General features: G+C 35.9%; 2 pseudogenes; one reads left to right on the top strand and one right to left on the bottom strand.

The window, feature by feature from the left end:
- Positions 1-6,392: 6,392 nt before the first annotated feature.
- LOC145100286 (E3 ubiquitin-protein ligase RMA1H1-like) lies at positions 6,393-7,125 on the bottom strand (annotated as a pseudogene).
- A 13,591-nt stretch (positions 7,126-20,716) lies between these two features.
- LOC145098713 (secreted RxLR effector protein 161 pseudogene) lies at positions 20,717-21,238 on the top strand (annotated as a pseudogene).
- Positions 21,239-21,495: the final 257 nt, after the last annotated feature.

The following is a 21,495-nucleotide window of genomic DNA, read 5'->3' as shown; positions in this document are numbered from 1 at the left end:
TAAATGGGTGATCGCAAGACGATAATATCATATAGTCTTAAAACCTAGATATATGGTTTGTTATTTGTTAATTGATTGTACATTGATAATGCGAAAACGCATCAGTAACTCGGTGTTGTAAAACGTATTGTTGTGTATAATTGGTTAATGAATAAGTAAATGCATATAAGTCGAAGTTTATCTGTAACTTTTATCTAAGAAGGTAAAAGCGATATCTCGGCCGCTCGATGATTTGATTTGACTTATGTGCCGGGCCCGGTCAGAACTGAATTGATGTGTTCGATTAAGTTCTATTTCAAATAAATCAGAGATCGAGAAACCTAAATGCTTGACTAACCATTCCATAGAATTGTCAGCATGATATCTAACAGAGGACTGTACGATCCCTTATCTAAAAGGACAAGATTGATTAGATCAGAGTTTGACAGCGTCTTTGAGAGCTACAATTGCAAATCGAATTGTACTTGTGCATATAGTTACTAGACTTATCCAAGTGGGAGACTGTTGGAATAGTGTCTAAGGCTGCAACTATATTAGACAAGTATTTGACCCGGTTGTGCATGGTCCTTTTGGGTTGCCTTCACCATAGCAACTTGATAGGATGATTTATTAAGAGAGAATAAATTTTATTAATATATTATGAGAATAATATAAAGAATAATAATATTGTTATTTGATTAATATAAGTCATTAATTAATTAGAATAAATTTTATGACTTAAAGAGATTAATTAAATAAGAGGGTATAAACTGTCAATTGTTTGATAGTTAAACTTTGGACTGTAAATCCATATTGGATAGATGGTGGACGGATTCTAGAAGCTATGGATAGCTTCAAATCGTCCAAGTCTATCTAAGGAATGGATTTGGATTGCTTTAAGAGAAGATTATCCAATTAGGGTTTAAGCTGTAACCCTTAAGGAGTCTACAAGTATAAATAGACCCTATGGCAAAGGGAAATCGGCACTTGATCTAAAGTAGAGAACCCCTGGCCGAATTCCCTCCCCTATCCTCTCTCCCAAATCATCCTTCTTGCTATTTGGTGTTTGTAAGCCATTAGAGGAGTGACAATTGTGACTCTAGAGCTCCAAGACAACAAGATCAAACAAGAGATTCAAAGGTATGATTCTAGATTTGATTTAACATTATTCTTATTCCTAATTAGTCATTAGAAGTCTTGGATTCAAAGCATGTTTAATTAGAAAGCCTAGATCCAAGCATTAGGGTTTTGCATGCGCACATAGGAAAGTTCTTATGGCTAAAACCCATCACTTGGGCCGCCCATAAGACGTACGATGGGCATAACCTTGGTGTACGCGGGGCGTAGAGAAGCATCAGATGCGGGGGACGCATGTACGTACGCACATCGTACGTGAGCAGATCCAATACCCTAATTTTTAGGGTTTAAGCCATATAAATACAACATTATCACAGAAACCCTAGCCTCCTTACCAGCCCCTCATCCTCAAAAATCCTAGCTAGCCTCCCTTTCTCATTCTTGTGTGTGTTTTGGTCTTGTGAAGCTTATTTGGAGATTTGAAGCTTGAAAGAAGGAAGGAGAAGATAGTGAAGAGGAACTTGAGGATCTTGAGATCATAGATCCAGGATAACATCAGCTTTTGGGACTCATTGGAGGTATAACAACTTTCTCTTTGAATACTTAGATGTAGTTTAGTGTTGTTTTGGAGTATTTTTAGTTCCAAGAATGGGCCTTTATGACTCAAGTTCATTTCTAGGCCAATAAGTGCCACTCTCAGTGATATTCATGTCTCGTAAGCTGTAAAGTATCGACCTTTAAGGTCCTTATATGTCCATACATGAGTTTGGAGTCAATCCATGGATGTTAGTTGATATATTCCAAGTTTGGTCTTACTTGGTGGGTTGCAAGCCATCAAATAATCGGCTTTATGGGTTAGGACGAGTTTTTGGATTCAGATACTATAATTTGGACTTAGTGTCTTAAGGGATTAAGCAGTTTTGAAGTAAAATGGCTTAACAGAGTAGTACGTTGGGCGTACACGCTAGTACGCGCAACGTACAAGCCATGCAAGCTGTACGCGTAGCGTACAGAGGAGTATGCTCAACGTACTCTCATATTTTGGGCTTTGCGACAATTGGGCCTCGGTTTGGGCCAATCTTTGGGCTTAGCAGAGGTTGGACTGAAATGGGCCATCAGAAGTCAGATAATGGACCAAGGACGTGTTTGGGCTTAGGGGAAGGCCTATTTGAGGAGTTGGGCCCAATTTAGCAAAATTGGGCCATTAGTGGGCCATTAGAGAGTTTGGGAAGATTAGAAGGAATTAGGCCTAGGTCATGGTCCAAATTAGATCAGGGGGGTAAAATGGTCATTTTACCCTTAGAAGGATTCTCAGTTTTTGACTAAGTATTTATTGTGATAATGATCGCCGGGAGTCGTTGGAGCAGCCATCAGAGATTCCCCCACACGAGTTTTCAGCAGTCAGCTTGAGAGGTGAGTTTTCCTCTAGTAGGAACGGGTCGAAGGCACCAATGTCAGTCCGTTTATGTATGTTAGCTTATGTCGGACTTAGCTCCGATGCCGGGGACATCCCGATGTAGCTTATATGTTCTGGACTACGGTCCGATGTCGGGGCAAGCCCAAGGAATGTTCGTATGGTTGATGTCTTTGTGATTATTGCATGTATTTTGTTTATTTTTTCCGGACTTCGGTCTAATGTCGGGGCAAGCCCGATGGATTTTTAGTTTATATTTTATGTGTTATGTGTTTCGGACTTCGATCCGATGCTGGGGAAAGCCCGAGGAACGTTTATATGCTTATGTTATATGTTTATGTGTTATATGCCTGTTATTATGTAACAACGTGAATTTCCAAAACATTTTTTTTTCATTTTTAAAACATACTTTCCTTCATAAGAAATATCAAAATCCAATGTAACACATGTCCACCAAATGAACAATCCCAAGATCTCAAATACATAAAACTCCATCAATGTGTACAGATCATGCCGACGCCTTCCCACGATCCTCGCTGGTACCTAAAACACATATCACACAAACGGTAAGCATAAATGCTTAGTGAGTTCCCTAAAATACCACATACGCACATACGTCACTCAAGGCTATAGCTCTACAAGACCTTCCGGTCCATGTGTCTCAAGGAACTTCCGTCCCATAGTCCTGGTAGACCTTCCGGTCCCACTTATCTGACCTTCTGGTCCGTATCATCTTGACCTTCCGACCCATACACTATTGACCTTCCGGTCCATATCATAATACTCATAACATAACATAGCACATACATATCATATAAAAACATGCACCATATACTCATCATAGCACATAAGACCTTCCGGTCACACATAATTACCACTCTAGGTAAAGTATAGTGAGAAGACTCACCTCGTACGATGTCGATAACCTCTCGTGCTCGATAACCCGACCTAGCCTCCTCCTATCAACATAATAACATCTATAATCAATACTTTCTCTTGTCCTCATTTATAAAGAATAGGTAGAAGACCATTCTACCCCCTCCCTGACCTCTCTTGAACCAGCTTGACCAAAACCCTAAGGTCAACTGAAGTCAACCCTAGTCAACGGTCAAACTTTGACCAAACTCGTCGAGTGCACTCGTGTGACTCGGCGAGTCCATGCGTGTCCTCTTAGTCCTCATAAATCCTCACTCGACTTGTCGAGTTAACCTTTCACTCGACGGGTTACCACTGGTCACGAATCGCGGGGCAACCCGACTTGACTCGTCGAGTCCCCTTATGGACTTGGCGAGTTCCCTCAATGGCAACACTCAAAAGACCTTCTGAGGTCAGATCTGCTTCTCTAACCTATAGATCTGACCTTCCAATACACAATAGTCATGTAAAGGTCCAACCTTTACACTCATGCAACACTCATAGGGCTTCTTTTGGTGAAATAGCTTCTAAAATGGCAACCTAGGTTCATATCTCCAAAGGAATAACATAAAGCAGGATAGATAGGACTCTCTGGACCTCTTAAGGTCCAGATCTAAGAATAATTCCACCTTGGGACCTCATATGCTCCGAATCCAAGCTAAAGAAGGCATAAGAAAACCCTAGATTCAAGTAGATCACCATATACACGAGAATGAGCATAGATTTATACCTCTAGCAGCTTCTTCTGATCAAATGGCAGTAGACCTGAGCTCCTCAATCTGCCTAGCTTGCCCTCCTTCCTTCTTTCTTGCAAAATCAAACTAGAAATGAAGAAAATGGCTTCTTTTCTCACTCACAATGCTCTCAGGTTCTCTGGTGCTATCAAGGGTGAAGGTGGCTGCAAATGAGGGCCATAAGATCCCTTAAATAGGGAACATGCCCGAGGATTTAGGGTTTCTGTCCAGAACGCGGACTCGTCCAGTCAACTCGCCGACTCGTCGAGTCCATTCATTAAATCCAGTCAACAATCACGATCCTACTCGACGAGTCTAGGCATCAACTCGTCGAATCCCTTTTCTTGACACAAACTAAATAATTAAAATATGATACCTGGAATTCCGGATGTTACATATTATGTTATATGTATACCAGACTTCGGTCCGATGCCGAGCGGGGCCCGATGTCGGATTCGTCTGATGCCGGGCGGGGCCCGATGCAGTGGGCAAGGCCCAATATATGATATTATGTGTTTATTTGTATGGTATGTAGGGGTGTCTATTTATGAAACGACACGATAAAAATACACGAAACGAAACGAAATCGGGACAAAATCAAAATTCAAATTCGTGTTCGTGTCGTGTTCGTGTCAAGATTAAAAAACACGATGTCGTGTCGTGTCGTGTTCGTGTTCATAAATCGACACGAAATTGACACGATTAAGCATGTGGTTGTCGTGTTTTTCGTTTTTGTCGTGTTATATATTTTTAAGTATGAATGAAATACACTAATATTTATGTAATATTATCTTTGTCGTGTCGTATCGTGTTGTTGTGTTTTAATTTGTTCGTTTTCGTGTTAATGAAAAAAACACAACATCGTGTCGTGTCGTGTTCGTGTTATAGAAAACCTTGCCGTGTCATGTCGTGTCATACAAAAACACGACACGACTGCTCGATTTGACAACCCTAATGGTATGTGATAGCTTGGGGGGACTCACTAAGATTCATGCTTATAGTTTTCAGTTTTGGTTTCAGGTACTTACGGTAGCAAGAGGAAGAGTTCGGGTTGACTGCATGACACACACCACCGTTTTCAGTCTGAGATATTTTAGACTATGATATTTTGATACAATATTTTGATATGATGTTTGACATACACGATTTGGGATTTTTATTATGTTGTTTATGAATTATGAATTTTCTTTAATGATTTAAAACGAAATTTTTGGACTATATTTTTTGGATGTTACAAAATATGTTTATATAGTATAAGTAATAAGTTGAAATATCACTTTACAAACTGTTAAGAAATTCACTTTATTGTTTTTTTTATTGTTATTATTATTATTATAAAAAACATATACTTTTTCGCATAAATATAAATCAGCAACCCTATATTTAAAATTATCAATTTTAAATTTACATTTCAAAAAAAAAAGTATAGTTATTTCTTTTCTTCCTTACATATTGAACAAATAACGGCTTTATATAGCTTCTAACAAACTTTATCAAATATATCCTATATTTAAAATTATCCATATAATCCAAAATTATTCTATACTATCTTAAAAACTTTAATTCTTGCTAGATTTATTTAGATTGAATTTTAATTTTCAAAAACCTTTCTTTATCTTATAATTAAATTACATCATATATCTATTTAATTTCAACACTTTCTTATAGTATTAACGGATAAAAAAACAATTTAAAAATACGACACAAACTTACGACAGACATCTTTTGTCTGTCGTAAAACATTGATATTTTATTATATATGACATACATTTTATGACATAGTCTTACACCTGTCATAAACCTGATGTTTGTCCTAATACCGTCAAGATTTTTTTTTTGTTTTTAAATTTTTAATTTTTTTTAGTGTATCTTCATGTTATGAAAGTAAAGTGACCGTATAAAATGCTAAGTTGATAACTTTAATGATGTGTATAAGTGAAAGGTGAAAGATATATTTCTCATTTGTAAATCTCATATTTTATATAGATAAAAGAAAATGTTTTTTTAAACAACCGACATAACAACACCATCTCGAATAATCATTACACATTAGTCTTAACTTGTCTTTTTCGTCATATTTCGTACGTTTGACCTGCTATAACATAAATTTTTTAGGATACCTAACTTTTTTATGGCGCCCGAAGGCCCTTTTAACCTTTTTACATATAAGAAGTGTTATTCAAGATTTTTTGTTTTGAAAAAGTTCAATATAATAAAACATGCTTTTGTCTCAAATTTTGGGCACTAGCAACAAAGAAAGATGGTCACAAATATACAAATGGTTTATAAGTTTGAATACTATATATGGTCTATTCCATCAATGGACACATAACAAAATTTCATATTTTTAGATACAATATATCATGGCATCGAATATTCAGAATAATATGAGGCACAACATTACACAACATAACAAGAATAAGCAAATCCGACCAAGCGACCTCTCATCTCGAACTGCTTTCCTTCTCGCCCGTTGTGTACTCATCCCCGCAAAACTATACGAATCTCCATTACCGAACAACAAATCTTCCGAATTCCCAAAAATCCCCATGTACACCATTTCACTTAACATCCCAGATATCGGTAAAATTACATTCGGTACTTCTTGTCGAATGTCAGGTAAAGTATGTTGTTGAGATGGCATGGTGTGGACAACACATGGCCTACGTGGGATCGAGACAATTTTTTCTTGAGAATTTGGTTTTGCAGTTGAGGTAGGGACGTATAATGGAATTAGGGTTTTTTCAGATATTTCGGTTTTGCAAATAGGGCATTGTGGATTTACTCTGTGTGAAAGATCAATCCATTTGTAAATACATGGCCAACAATAGAGATGTCCACAAAGTGTGACCACCGGATCTTGGACTATGTCTAGACAAATATTGCAGTCGAAATTATCTTAAAATACGTTGTTAGATTCATCAACAGTTTTAGCTGAGGATTTCCACTTCGCATGAGACATGGTTTCTTGGAGATACCCCGCCATGATTATAAAGTTATCGGTGCCTGAAATAGAGATAAAGATAGCTTAGGTTTACAATTTCTAGTAAAGGATATTGCAACTAAGTTAGTATGATTAAAGAAATTCCAATAAATTGAGGAGACAAAAATACATACACGCATAGATGAAAATCTATCAATAGTAATTATAAGTAAATAAGTGAGTCGTTGATTGTTATTCAGTCATAAATTCACTGCCATATGTATAGATGATAGAAAACAATCTTTCAAGAAGTATATAAACTGAATTAACGAAGTGATATCCAAAATATGAGAATCAAACATGGATAGATATGCAGCAGTGAAAGATATACTTCATTTTCAATCTCTGATATAACATGCCGATTAATTTGAATTGCTATGAATTGGAATCAAATAGAAATACATACCGAAAACCGGAGATTTGAGTGTTGTCTTTTAGATAGAAAATCTATGAGAGATTCAAGGAATGAATTAATCGCTTCGTGAAGTCGCCGAGTGAAAGAGATAGAGATCGAGAGTGAAGACGTTGCTTTGGTAGTATATATAGGCACCGACCTATGCGTATACGTATTTTAACAATTATGTTATTTTATCCCAGAAAAATAAAATAAAAACTAATAAAAAAGATTTAGTCAACCAAAACAAACAGTATTTTAGTTATCAGATAATTTAAAAATCAATTCAACGGAACCTCTATTATTTCATTATCAATCAAATACTTTTATAAATGATATGTTTTAGTTATTTTATTATTAGTCAAAGACTTTTAAAACAATATATTTTAGTCATATTGCTATTAGTCATATACGACTTTACGATACATATCAACTCTAATATGATAAACTGTTTTTACATTACGTTAATATATTACTAGTTGTGGGATTCATGTATTACGAGTTAATTTAAAAATAAATAAATAAATATAAATGTTAAAATATTTGAGAACTTCGAATTTATAAGAAAAAAATAAGAAAAATAATGAATTATTATAACGGAAATGTTTTTTTGTCTTTTAAATTTTAATAAATAAACAAAAAAATTAATAAGTTATAATTTTGGAAATTTTGAAATTAAAAGGTAAGTTGATTAATGAAATTGATATTCATTTATTACTATATCTATTGTAATTATTAAATTAAAGTATCATGTGAAATTTATTAAAATAGAAAAACCATAAAATGACATGTGGAAAAAAAATTAATTCAAAATAACCATAAAATGATATTTGGCAAATTGAATGAGAGTGTGACATGTGATAAAAAAAACCATTCATTTATTATAGCAGATGTTTTATTTTAGATTGTTGCAAAAAATCTGATACTTTTTTGCTAAGTTTTCAACTGTGTTTACTTTTCTGTTTACATGTATAGTAAATTTGGCTTTGGTCCAAAATTTTCGCTCTCTTTCTACTGATTACAAGACATTTTATATACACTAACTATGTGCCACCTCACGTGTGGTAGTGATTGGACACCAGGACCGGACGAGTTTAGGTTTCATACGGAATATCATAAAAAGATAGTGTTTGTGCTTTTGTAAACGATTTTTTACAAATATAATCATATTCGTGTAGGATGTAACTCTTCATTTATTAATTTAATCCCGAAAAAAGGTAATCCCATTTTGTGAAAGATTAAAGACAAATTAGCTTGATAGGAATGCAATACACGATTGTTGCAAAACTCGTAGCTAACCGGTTAGCTCGAATTATTGATGATCTTGTGAGTTTATAGCAGTCGACATTTGTTAAAGGTTGACAAATCTAAGACTGACCTCTCATCGTTAGTGAAATCATAGAATGATACAAGAAAAAGAAGACTAAGTTAATGGTGTTTAAAGTCGATTTTAAAAAGACATATGTCTCGATAAGTAGGGAATACTTATTCACACTTATGAGATTTATGAGGTTTGGAGGTAGATGGATTGATTGGATCGGTGGATGCCTTACATCGTCATTTTCCTTAATCATTGTTAATGGAAGCCCTACCAATGAGTTTCAACTACACGGATGCCTTAGACAAGGTGACCCTATTTCTGCATGTTTGTTTATATGATCTATGGAACGTTTTCATGTTGTCATGGAAGATGCTCTGGTCCAAAGGTTATTTCGTAGAGCTAAGGTTGGGGTAAAAGGAATAAGCATGTCTCAAATGGATCAAATTTTGATAACGAAAGAGAATGATGGATTGGGTGTGGGGAGCCCTGCGGCTTTTAACAATTCTCTTTTATATAAATGGAGATGTAGATTTCATATGGAGGCTAATTCTTTATGGGAAAAAGTCATAAAAAACATTCAAGGTCGTGTGGGTGTTTGGGATTAGAGGAAAAGAAATCGAGAATAGGAAGAGTGTGGGTAGCGATTGTGGCATCTATGCATCGTCTTAATGAAAAATAGATTACCCGTACCAACACATTGTGAAGGAGAAATGGAAATGGGAACTCTATTCATTTTTGGCTTGAGCCGTGGATGGGGAAATGATGTCCGTACAAAGATTATATGAGTTGGAACTGTAAAAAGATTGTTTCATAAGTGATCGTTGGAAAAATAGAACTTGGGAATGGAACTGAGAAGACTAGTTAAAAGACTAGCTAGGGGAAGGGGAAATTGATTCAACTCGTGGCTTTGGATGAAATGGTGGCTGCCTTTTGTTCCTAGTTCGAACTTATAGTTGGATATGAGAGTTGAGTCCCACGAATGATTATATGGATACTTGTACGAGGGCTTATATTGGGAAATGGGATTTTTACAACTCACTAGAACAAAAAAGTGTTATGATATAAATAAGTGGTTTATTGTTGCAAGTTGTGCTTAATAGAAGTCACACGAAAACTGTTGGCGAGAGTGAATATTGCAAAAGATCAATCTATATTTGGCTAGTATTGAGAATATCAGATAAACATGGAAGTTATTGAGTATTGTTTCTGTCATATCTCTTCCTTGTATAGTTCCTTATTTTTTGTGTACAAATCCATATATATGTAATCCCTCTGTAAAAGAATTGTGATACATAAAAAAACCCTTCATACGAATTTCTTGTTTGCATGGTATCAGAGCATACCGTTTGAAACTCTTTGAATCAAATCGAAAATCACCCTCGAAGAACAATGACAGGCAAAGACCCCATCCCTCCTCAAGAACCTCGCCTGGTTGTGTAGGATGCTCCCTTCCCGACTGGGATCATCCTCGATGACACAAACTATCAGTTTTGGTCTCAACTGATGGAGATGAGGATTGGAGCATGCAATAAACTGGGATTCCTAACCGGATCCTCCAAGAAGCCCGCATCCGGTGAAAAACAAATCGAAAATTGGCTCATGGATAATAATCGGGTCAAGAGTTGGCTCATAGACTCGATGAGCCCTACCTTAATCCCGAGGTTTATCCATTTGAAGACGGCGAAAGAAATCTGGGACGCGGTGGCAAAGACGTTTTTTGACGGGTCGGACGAAACACAGTTGTTCGAACTGAATCGTAGGTCGTTCAGTACAAGACAAAATGGATGACCACTCGCAGCATACTGCAACGAACTAATAGGGATCTTTCAGGAGATCGATACCCGGATGACGGTCGAGGAAGATGATGTGATCCATGTAGTTTTGCTTAATAAAATATTAGGGCGTCTCTGAGTACACATCTTTCTTGCAAGGTTAGATACATAATTTAACCAAGCACGAGGGGAGATCTTAAGAAAAGACCCACCATTGGATCTTGAGGCATGCTATGCGTTCATACGAAAAGACTAGTCCCAAAGAAACACTATGGAAGACGTGAAGAATGAACCTGATAGTCTTGTGCATCTCACAACTCGAAATCGCCCTCCCAAAGAAAAAAATTCCAACAACAAAAAAAAACACTTTTGTGTGTACTCATTGTGGAGAAGAAGGGCACTCAAAATAGAAGTGTTATGAGATCGTAGGTTATCCGGAGTGGTGGGATTTTTCAAAGAAGCCTCGAAGGAAGGTGGGACAAGCCTCTATGGCCACAACAACGAATGATGAGGCGATCCCAACTACTGCCCACGCTGAGTCATTCAACAAGCATGGTATGTCAACTACAACTAATGCTGTGATTAGTGAATGGATTATTGATACAGGTGCGATGGATCACATGACAAATGATCCGTCTTAGCTGGCATTAAAAACTCGGCCTAAGCAAAACATGGTGAAAACAGCAAATGGGGGCTTAGCAAAAGTAACATGTGAAGGTTCTGCTCAAGTGTCAAATTCCATGAATCTTGACACTGTCCTAGTTATTCCATCCTTGTCATCGAATCTATTATCTATCAGTCAGATCATAGATCAACTTAACTGTTATGTAAATTTTTGGCCCAAAAAATGTGTTTTTCAGGACATTATGATGAATCGGACTCTTGGCTATGGTATTAGGAAGTGCAAGTTGTACTATCTTGAAGAAGAAAGACCAGCTGAAGCGTACAATATGGAAGAAGGAAGTTCTTTATCTTGATTATGGCATCGTAGATTAGGGCATTTATCGTTTGGTTATTTAAAAAAACTGAAACCCGAATTATTTTTGAATAATAAACAGTTTGATTCTAATTGCGATGTGTGTGAAATGGCCAAAAGCCATCGTATTTCATATCCCCAAAGTGAGAATAAAACTAATATCCCCTTCATGAAGATCCACTCCGATGTGTGGGGTCCGACAAGAATAGCTACTCCGAATGGGTATGATTTTTTTTGTTACTTTCATTGATGAATTCTCATGGATGATTTGGATTTCCCTGCTAAAACATAAAAATGAAGTAATACATGCCTTTAAAGAATTATACAAGTTAATAAAATCTCAATACAAGTGTGAGATAAAGATCCTTCAATCTGATAATGGAGGAGAGTATGTGAACCATGACATGGAAGTATTTTGCAGGGATAACTCTATCAGACACCAAACATCATGTTCAAACACGCCTCAACAGAACAAACTCGCAAAAAGGAGAAATAAACAAATACTTGAAATTATGCGAGCCTCTTTATTTGACATGAAGATTCCACGCCAATACTGGGGAGAAGCGGTAAGAAATGCTGCATATTTGATGAATAGAACACCGTTAAGAGTTATAGAATTTAAAACCCCGTTACAACTGTTACACGAAAAACTCGATATTCTGATTGGGTCTAATCTCGAACCACGTGTATTTGGGTGTGCAACATATGTACACTCTGATATTGGAAAACTAGAACCACGGGCAATAAAGTGTATGTTTCTAGGGTATGCTGACTTCAAAAAGGGGTACCGATGTTACGACCTGAAAGAAAAGAAAATGTATGTTACTTGTGATGTTAACTTCCATGAGAACACCTCCTACTTTACTCATGAATATTCCCCTCAGGGGGAGAGGTCGGATGAGGGTAACATGCATGATATCAATAAAGATATTGGGCTAGATGAAGTAATAGATGGACTTGAAGAAGATGAAGATGAGCCAGAAATGACTTATGAGCAGCCTGATAATTTCGAGCAAGATAGTACAACCAGCCCAAGCCCAACCTATGCCGAGTCGGATCCAACGTCATCACAAGGTACATTAACTAATGAAAACTCTAACAGTTCGCATAAGAATGTCGATGTACAGGTAAATCCAGAGATGAGATATCCTGTGAGAAAAATAAAGGGATACCACGGAGGCAATACCAACCGGATCTTACGTCAAAATCGAAGTACCCGATCAATCACTATGTATCCATTGATAAGTTGGCTGAACCACAACGACGCATGGTGGATGAGTTAGCCGCTGTAGACATCCCAAAAACATACAAGAAGCTATGAGAGATCCAAAGTGGAAAAAGGCTGTATATGAAGAGTTGGATGCATTAAAACATAATCAAACGTGGGATGAAGTAGTACTCCCTCCAGGAAAGTGAACCGTAGGGTGCAGATGGGTCTTTACGGTTAAACTAGATTCGAATGGAAAGATAGACAGGTATAAGACCAGACTAGTCGCGAAGGGATATACATAGAAGTGCGGTATAGATTATGGGGATACTTTTGCACCAGTGGAAAAAATAAATACTATTAGAATCCTGGTGTCAATTGCATCAAATAGAGACTGGCCACTTAAACAATTCGACGTAAAAAATGCTTTTTAAATGGCTACTTGGAAGAAGAAGTGTTCATGGAATCACCACCCGGAATGAATTATGGTGACAAAGTATGCAAGTTGAATATGGCGCTGTATGGACTAAAACAGTCCCCAAGAGCGTGGTTTGGGAGGTTTTCAAGGTTCATGAAAAATGTTGGATATAAACAGTCAGATGCTGATCATACTCTATTCATAAATAATTGTGGGAAGAAGATAACAACCCTGATTGTGTATGTCGATGACATGGTAATGACTGGCAATGATCCTGATGAAATAAACAAACTGATGGGTTTTGAGCAAAACATCATTCCTATGGTGTACATGCAAACCCTAATAGCTTTTGGATCTAGTTTGTCTAATGAACATGCAATTGAGTATCCAAAGCTATAAACCCTAGATCTAGCATACAATTAATCATATTAACATAAGAATGGGGTTTAGATCTTACCTTGATTGTTATGTAGCAATAACAATCTCAAATCCTCCTTGTAATGGCTTTAGAAAGCTTAGAGTCACAAGTGTCACTCCTCTAATGGCTCACAAACACCAAGAGCAAGAGGATGAAGAATGAGAAGAGAGGAGGCACCCAAAAACGTGTAGAAACCCTAAGGAATTAGTTGGCCACGTTTTTGGTGACCTAGGGGTCCTTAAATAGTGAGGCTATTAGGGTTATCTAACAAGGAAACCCTAATTTGACTGCTTATGCCCTAAGCAACCCATGGACTCCCTCCTTAGAGGCCTTGGACGATTTCTAATGGGTTTCCCCATAGAATTCGTCCACACCATCCTCTATGGAGTCCATTAGCCCAATATTCAACTATCACACAATTGACAGTTCTAGTCCCTTTTATTTAATTAATGTCTTTTAGCCACAAAATTAATTCTTATTAATTCTTGACTAATATTAATTAAACAATATGATTTCTCCTTTAATATATCATTCTCATAATATATTAATAAATCATAATTAATCATCTCTCTCCATAATTCATCCTATCAAGTTGCTTTGGTGAAGGCAACCCAAAAGGACCCTGCACCATCGGGTCAAGTACATACCAAAATAATTATGGACTTAGACACTAATCCAACAGTCTCCCACTTGGATAAGTCTAATAACTATTATGCGTATGACTTCAGATCCTGATCTGCAATCGTAGCTTTCAAAAGCCGCTGTAAACTCTGATCTTATTTGAAGCGTGTCCTTTAGATAAGGGATTATATATTCCTCCATTCTAGATATCGTATAGACGTGAGACATGAATTTTAATTATTCTCTCTATACTATTTCCCGACTTCTGATTTATGACGACTGACAACAGACTACAATTGAACACATCAAATTAGTCTCGGCTTGGCCAAGCGCTTATGTGCCATCACTAAATCATCGAGGGGCCCAAAGATATCGCTTTTATCCCACTTTGGGTAAAAGGAATGGATAAACTTCGACTCAATGCTTGCTTGCATTTACTCATCGAATCACATACAACAATAAGTTTTATGACACCAAGTTACTGGTGCGTTTACTTATTATCAATGTGTAACTGACCAGCAAATAACAACTCACATATCTTCGTTTTAAGAATATACAATATTACCAACTCATAATCACCCATGATAAAATCCATGAAGTGATTCTTGTGAGTGTGGGTTTAATCTAATGCTCAAAGTCATATTCATAAGCACTCATGAACGTTGCAGCAAACCTTTGCTATGTCTAATACACTTTAGACAATCTACAAACTAATTCATGACAGTCTTCATTCATACCTACTTCCAACATATGAACGACTGTGGTCCATTCGAATAATTCGATTATTCTGAAATAATTAATTATTCAGGAAGTCAAAACATGCAAAGTGAAACACAAGAATAATACTAATCCTATATGGTCCCAAACCTTTGAGTATAAATAAAACACCTTTTATTCATCACCATATCGATTACTCGTTATTTGCTGTTTCTGTTAATTAACTTATTACTTGAATTATTACTACACTTGTCCCATGCTCTTAGCATGCACACAATGTTTATCTATGGTCCTTACTTTGTGAAATAGATCAAATGAACACATTTCCAATTATACTCATTTCACAACTCCCAATCCTTATCATAAGTGTAAGAACACAATGTTCTTGCGATTATTAGAATATGCTAGATTCTAACATTTTATGCAACGATCCTTTCGTAATGTCATAGCACAAAAGTCACAATGACTATTGCCAATGAAATTACAAAGTCCTCTATTGGAGATTGTTACAAGACAATTCCATAGACGTGATGTCTCTCACTCAAAGTACATTCCTTTGAACATCTTTCTTGCATAAAAGTTTCTAATTTAGACATAGACTCTCAATATCCAACTCCTAATATGGAAACATTTCCATATTTGCCATATGACAACTCATTCTTAATAAAATATTATCTATTCATAATAACGTCGATATGGTCCATCCAATAACATACTTCAAACTACTCACAAGCGACCAATCCTCAACGAGCTTTGGATCATCCTTTGATAGTTGTTTAATTATCTTAGTCAAAACCGATTCTTGTCCTTTTTCCCTCTAAATGCGCTAGACATTTGGAAAATTTTAGAATGGTCAAATATAATTGCACTTGCAATCAATCCTATACCCGAAGCGTATGGCACACGATGCATAATGTCTTACATAAAGATAAGATACTTTATCAATCTCTTACCATAATATTTTATGTGTCACGTTCTTACAATTCGAACTATGAAGAGGGATACCGTAATCATAATCGAAATTTAAGAACACACTATGTATCATTTGACTAAATTTATTAAAATTTCTCAATCTAAGCTTTAGATTTTGAAACGAAGTACAATATTCTCTCCCTTAATTATAGCAAAACAACTTTTCAACCCTTTACGACTTTGCAAAGTATAACTCTTGTTTTCTATAATTAATATTGCTAACTTGCAATACTTGCCATAATAATCATACAAGCATAACACTTATGCTCCCACTATCATGATGATTATTATCATATAAGCATAACACTTATGCTCCCACTAGCTTTGACATGTATTCAGAAAACAACTTAACTTCCAGAAAACAATACCTATTGAATTTCTTAAGTTCATATTTCTAATACCTAATGCTTTGATAATCCTTTATCAAAGCTTCTTAAACTTATACACCTTTGCTTTAGATATCTCATATGTGTGTCTAAACAATTAAGACTAATTGCCAAATCTCACAATTCAAATTATGGAAAGGGATACCGTAAACATAATCGAATTCGAGAATACAATTTTCACAATCACTATCTTCTTAAAATCTCTCTTAGTGAAAGCATTTCCTTACAGTCATTTTCATGAATGAGGGAATCTTATGACACTTAGATTTTTATGGTGTATGTGTTCCTATCCATGCAAATTTGCCAAAACCAGAGTTTGCGACAAATCCAAACTCATATGGACCGAACTTTCTCAATCTTGATCTCTTGCCTTATGGTAACACGGGTGCCCACCATGTCTTCCAAGTAGTTAAGCAGCTCACCCTTTCCTATCAATGTACTTTTCATTGATCAAGGTGCTTGCCTTTTATGCGTTCAAATGAGAACTCATAGAAACACATACACCATAAAAATCTAAGTGTCATAAGGTTTATTCTTGATTTGTTTTGAAACCCTTTCAAGACCATTAAGACTCCCACTGACTCCTTGACATATAAGATTCTCTTGTCAATAAAAATTTCTCGACAAACAAATATTCAAGAGTTAGTGTAGCTTTTATCAAGATAAAACACTTCACAAAATTGGTCCTAGTTGGTCTTTGTCTTATCCAAGACATCACAACTTTCCAATTTCAAATGTGAAAGAATAAGAAAACCTTTTCCAAATTCCACATTTGATGAATGTTATAAACCTTATTAAGACTTGTCACTCAATGTCACAATCTTAACTCTCAGACTTGTTTTTGGAACGAAGTATGATTGACTTCTTGATTTAACCATTTCTTCAATTCTCGATTCCTCTTCTCAGACATACAATTGTACTAAGACTCACTTAGAGGATCAATTGAGATATGATTCTTAATCATTAAGACCTATCATAAAACATAATAAAATAAACTTTTATCTTTCTGCCTACTTGATTCTTCTTATTCGTTCTGCTATTGATTTAAACTCTTTTAATCAACTCAGAATTACACTTAATCTTATAAGTATAATCATATTCACTAAACTTTAGTAAATCATGACGAATATCTCTGTCACTCTTGTGGTAGACTTGATCAACGTACGACCTAGTGTACTCGATCTCCTAGTCCTTCAATTGACACTTTGTCAAAGAATTAGTCTAAATTTCCTAAATGTGAAAGTTTTTCCATTCATCATACAATACTCGTTGCATGATTCCAAGTTTCTGTCCAATTGAAATTTGGGCGATGAGAAACTCTCCCTATTTGGTAAATTCTCGACATTTCCATAAATAACATAATTAAGAATCAAATCCATTATTTCTAATAATAGAAACATTCAAACATCAATTTTTCATACACGCCATTGTAAGGATAAATAAATAATATAAAATCAAAATTTATTTTACTGCGGAAAAATTTGTCCTTACAATGCAATTCAATTGAAAACTATGTTAATACATATTTCTTAGCAATCTATTCTAACTCCAAGTAGTAGCTCAAGAATCTAATCTTCAAGCAATGCGATCGAAATCTATTTCTTCGCGATTAGATTCCGCTCACTTCTTCCCTTAAGCTTCCTCTCTTTTCTTCGATCCTACAAAACATCAAAATGTAATGTTATCACATCATGTATTAAGAATCTAGAATAGGAACTTAAAAGAGTTAGTTACTGGATTTTACCTGAAGTAGAGCCATACGTCTTGACTCTCCCATCTCTTAGATCTCTCAGGTAGTTAGGGCAACTTTGTCTCCAATTCCCCTTCTCTTGGCAATAAAAGCAAATGGACTCCTTTGGCACAGTACATCGGACAATCATAGACTTAGTTTTTTTTTAGACTTCCAATGTGCATTGCAGTTTGGGAGTTTGACTTATCAGACAAATTTGCTTGACCAACACGCCAAATCATTTCTGATTCAATAGCTATAAGCAAATAGGTGAGATCAATGAGGGTCACGTCGTGATCCATCATATAGTACTCTCTAACGAACTCACTATATGATTCAGGAAGTGACCGAAGAACCCAGTCAATAGCCAAATCTCCTAAAATCTCGACACCCAACATCCTTAACCTATCAATGTGTGACTTCATCTCTAAGACGTGTGCACACATAGGTTTCCCATCTTCGTGCTTAATTTCCAACAGGGCTTGAGTGAGCTTGAATTTTTGAAGCCTTTGAACTTGTGGGGTAGGGAGAACAATCGGAGGTGGTGAAGCATGATCTCTTGTTCCTCGATCGAATCGTGGAATATCATCTTCATGTGGAAAGCTTGTTCCACGGAATTTGAGAAGACCATAGTTGTCATACTTCGACATCTACAAAACGGGAGAAAATTCAAGTCAAGTTGATTAGAATCCTTGATGTTACACCCAAATGAAACATCGAGGCTAGGATCCAACACAATACCTTACAACCTAGAAGAGGGATGCCGTAATCTAGTTGCAGAATATTTGAAGGTAGGTAAATGACGATTTACCAATTTCCACCATGAATAACGAAAAGGAAACTTAAGTTTTAAATGTATTGAAAACTCCTATATCTTTTGAGATTCATTGAACTTTTCAATGGCATGTTTAAATCTCGATATGCCCCTCAATTTGTGACTGGGATGCCGAGGATCACAAAACAGGGTGTGAATAACCATGCAAACTTACATGGTGCCCCCAATGTTACAGTCACCTATTTGATGTGCCGGTTAACCACACACGCTCCACCGAACTATGACAAACAATGAGTCACCCTTTGCTACCTTTGCTTATAACCATTTAGTGTGCCGGTTAACCACACAAGCTCCACTAACGTCTTCGCAAGGGCACAATGTGTAATTTCATGGAATTACATCAATTCACTTATGCCTAAAGTAACTAAGATTGGGAATTTTGTAAAACATTTAGTTACTTTATACTTCATTATACTTTTAATGGAAAGGGTTTTTGTCCTATCCTACCCGTTCGGCTAACGACCCTCCACTAGTCAAGAGTGCGGTGGGTAAGAGTGGATACCTATTCAATCGCCATTTTATAGGCAATTTCCTTAAACACCTCTTATAGACCAACTTCGTGAATGAGGTCTACTAACGGTAAGACTAACACTTTACCCATACATATATAATACTAGACTTTTAATGTTATATATAGTATAGGGTGTATTTTACACTTTTAAAATATTAGGTGGTCTAATTTAATAAATTATACTTTTAATTTAATTAAATGTAAACCAAAACTTTATGGGTTTATTAAATCTATTTTAATTATACACTTTAACTAATGAATAAATCCATAAGGGTGTAATTTGAACTTTTCAAAATACTAGGGTTTTAGAATTTAACATTTTCAAAATTAAACTTTTAATCAACTTCTAAATTCCAAAACTTGAGGGCAAGTTTTGAAACATTTCAAAACATTAAGGTTTAACTTATTTAAATTTCAAAACAAAACTTTTAAGTTCAAATTTAAACTATAAAACCTAAAGGGATTAATTTGAAACTTTTCCAAACTTTATCAAGAATATTCTAGATCACAAAATTCAAATAAGGCAATTAACAATTAATTGGTGGTTATCTAATTTGACCTAGTCCAAATTCTTACAAGATAATTCACCAAATAATCCAAATAATTAAATCTAATCATATAGGAAAATAATTATTTAACTAATATGAATTTATCTTTAATTTTGGTGACCTAGGGGTCCTTAAATAGTGAGGCTATTAGGATTATCTAACAAGGAAACACTAATTTGACTGCTTATGCCCTAAGCAACCCATGGACTCCCTCCTTAGAGGCCTTGGACGATTTCTAATGGGTTTCCCCATAGAATTCGTCCACTCCATCCTCTATGGAGTCCATTAGCCCAATATTCAACTATTACACAATTGACAGTTCTAGTCCCTTTTATTTAATTAATGTCTTTTAGCCACAAAATTAATTCTTATTAATTCTTGACTAATATTAATTAAACAATATGATTTCTCCTTTAATATATCATTCTTATAATATATTAATAAATCATAATTAATCATCTCTCTCTAGAATTCATCCTATCAAGTTGCTTTGGTGAAGGCAACCCAAAAGGACCATGCACCATCGGGTCAAGTACATACCAAAATAGTTATGGACTTAGATACTAATCCAACACAAACTACAAGCAATACTGGGTAAGGAATTTGAGCTAAAGGACCTTGGAAACTTGAGATATTTTTTGGGTATTGAGGTGGCAAGGTCTAAATAGGGAATTACAATGTGCCAACGGAAGTTTGTACTGGATCTCCTTGCCGAGACAGGTATGTTGGATTGTTGACACACCTATTGAAGTTAACCACGGGTTGACTCTCCTGTCGGGTCAAGTACCAATGAACAAAGAACGATATCAGAAACTGGTCGGAAAACTAATATATTTATCGCATACACGCCCTGATATTGCGTATGCGATAAGTATAGTTAGCCGTTTTATGCATGCTCCCAATGAAAGCCACATGAAAGCTGTATATAGAATCCTTTGCTATTTGAAGTCTTCACCAGGAAAGGGGCTGTATTTTGCGAAGAATGGAAATCTAGAAGTCATGGGCTATACAGATGCCGATTGGGCTGGAGATAAGTCTGATGGTAACTCCACTTCAGGGTATTTTACTTTTGTGGGAGGAAACTTAGTAACTTGGAGAAGTACGAATCAAAAGTTTGTGTCTCGATCAAGTGTAGAAGCAGAGTTTCGGGGCATGGTTCACGGAGTGTGTGAGTTATTGTGGGTAAAACGGGTGCTAAGGGATCTTAGCATTGGTGTGAAGGAAGCTATGAATCTTTGTTGTGATAATCAAGCGGCTGTGAAAATTGCAAACAATCCGGTTCAACATGATCGAACAAACATGTTGAATTAGATCGTCATTTTATTAAAGACCACCTCGAGAAGAAGACAATAAATTTGCCATTTGTTAACTTGAAGAAGCAGCTAGCTGACATGCTCACTAAGGCGGTGAATGCAAGACTATTTAGTGACTCTCTGGACAAGCTGGGAATGATCGACATCCATTCACCAGCTTTAGGGTGAGTGTTGGCGAGAGTGAATATTGCAAAAGATCAATCTATATTTGGCTAGTATTGAGAAGATCAGATAAACATGGAAGTTATTGAGTAT

This window comes from Lactuca serriola, chromosome 4 (assembly GCF_051521515.1).
Source record: "Lactuca serriola cultivar US96UC23 chromosome 4, Lser_US96UC23_V15, whole genome shotgun sequence".
In the NCBI taxonomy this organism is placed as follows: Eukaryota; Viridiplantae; Streptophyta; class Magnoliopsida; order Asterales; family Asteraceae; genus Lactuca; species Lactuca serriola.
The sequence above is the reverse complement of the archived record's forward strand: the minus strand, read 5'-3'. Positions and strand labels throughout refer to the sequence as shown.